The following is a 2,052-nucleotide window of genomic DNA, read 5'->3' on the forward strand; positions in this document are numbered from 1 at the left end:
AAGAAATCAAAATATGTTAGTGCTCGGGTTGCCTCTCGAGAAGCGCTTATTTATAGTCTAAGCTCAACTTACCTCTCTAGTGAATGGTCAGGGTTGTTCAAGGAGTTTGTACTCCTCAGTGGTGCTATCAGTCTCATCAAATTAAGGTTTTAAACGGGTGTTGTTTACCTTAAAAGTGCCGAACCTAGGATGACTCACCTCCACCATACCGAATCAAAAAATACTGAGTACCGTAAGAAGGATTTCCTCATTTGGTGTGGTAGTGACAATGTGAGGATCTCCGGCTTTTAGTAAGACTTTATCGCCAACCTTAAGTTGATTTGGAGAGGTATTGAACTCATTCTGGCGTAATTTCGGTTTATCGTGTGTTCTTGGTTTATGTACTCTCCATTCGTCTAGCTCTTCTATCCGTAGCCTTTGTTCTTCATGATTGTAACTTCTATCATTGCTGGAACATGGCTTGCAAACTTCTTTGAAACTTAATTTCTGCAAAGTAGGCTGTGTCATATTGTTAGTTTTAGTAGACTGGTGTGGACTATTACCTTCACTGTTCGATATGATGCCAGAATTACAAGCTTGAAGGGTGATCGTTTCGTCTCCCACACTAAGTGTAAGCTCACCAATTAAGTAAAGAATTGTAAAATTCCCTAGATCTTTCAATTTTTTAGGTAGCTTGTTCTTTAGAATAGCTGAGTAGACTGCATTGAGTTCCACATGCGATGTAGCGTCTAATTTTCACTTATTGGTCAGAAGTTCCTTTAAGAATTTTGCTGAGTTGGGCATCTGTGAAAGAACTTCAATAAAGGGTAAGTTAATAGAGTTTGACGAACTTACCGAATTGTTCTTCTGTTCTGTCTTTTGTTCTCGCATTAGGATATGGCACACGAGGTTTATAATTCGTACTTACCTGTTTAGGATCATCATTGCTTACCTCTTCTTGACCTTTGCTCATCGCGTTGTCTTGCTGTAATTCTGGATCTAGTGCAATGAATCCTTCCTTATCTTGAGTACTAATTGCGTTGAGGTGTTCCCTCGGATTGGGTTCAGTATTACTTGGCAAACTACCTTGTGGTCGTTTAGAGATTAGTTTCAAAAACTGGCCTATCTGAGTTTCGAGCCCTTGGATCGACGCTTGTTGATTTCTAAGTGTTGTCTCAGTGTTCTAAAAAAGAGTTTTTGACACCGAAATAAACTTGGAGAGCATCTACTCAAGGTTCGATTTCTTTTCTTATTGATAAGGTGGCTGTTGAAAGCCCTAAGGATTTTGTGGCTTTTGATTCCCTTGACCACCCCAAGAGAAGTTTGGGTGGTTCCTCCAACCTGCATTATAAGTATTACTGTATGGGTTGTAGGATTGAATGATTGATATTCTGTATGCACACCTCCTCCACTTGAGTCAAACCTTATTACTGGATGTACCTGCGTAGAACTAAGAAAACCATCAATCTTTTTATTGAGAAGTTCTACCTAATTAGAGAGCATGGTGACCGAATTGACGTTATAAACGCCGGCTATTTTCGTTGGCTTTGTCCTCATGACTTGCCACTAATAGTTATTCGGTGACATCTCTTCTATAAATTCATAGGCATTTTCTGGTTTTTTATTATTGATGGTTCTGCCAGCAGCTGCGTCAACCATTTGCCGAGTCGAGGGATTCAGACCATTGTGGAATGTTTGTACTTAAAGCCAAAGTGGTAATCCATGGTGAGGGCACCTTCTCAATAAGTCCTTGTATCTCTCCCATGCATCGTAGAGTGTTTCTAAGTCCATCTGCACAAAAGAAGAGATATCATTACGTAACTTGGTCGTTTTAGCTGGCGAAAAATATTTTAGTAAAAAATTTTCGGTCATTTGTTCCCAAGTAGTAATTGATCCTTGTGGTAACGAGTTCAACCACTATTTAGCTTTGTTTCTTAGTGAAAAAGGGAATAACCGAAGACGTATGGCATCATCAGAAACGCCATTGATTTTAAATGTATCGCAATGAGCGTTGGGATCTTCATCCTGCAAACCATCAAACTGAACGAATTACTGTATCATCTAAATAGTGTT

General features: G+C 39.4%; 1 non-coding gene across 1 annotated transcript; it reads left to right on the plus strand.

The window, feature by feature from the left end:
- The first annotated feature begins 1,696 nt into the window (after nucleotides 1-1,696).
- LOC121207400 (small nucleolar RNA R71) lies at nucleotides 1,697-1,802 on the plus strand. Its single transcript, XR_005902490.1, has one exon. It is a non-coding gene; the product is annotated as a small nucleolar RNA R71 (small nucleolar RNA).
- Nucleotides 1,803-2,052: the final 250 nt, after the last annotated feature.

The sequence above is a fragment of the Gossypium hirsutum genome, chromosome A09 (genome assembly GCF_007990345.1).
Source record: "Gossypium hirsutum isolate 1008001.06 chromosome A09, Gossypium_hirsutum_v2.1, whole genome shotgun sequence".
NCBI lineage: Eukaryota > Viridiplantae > Streptophyta > Magnoliopsida > Malvales > Malvaceae > Gossypium > Gossypium hirsutum.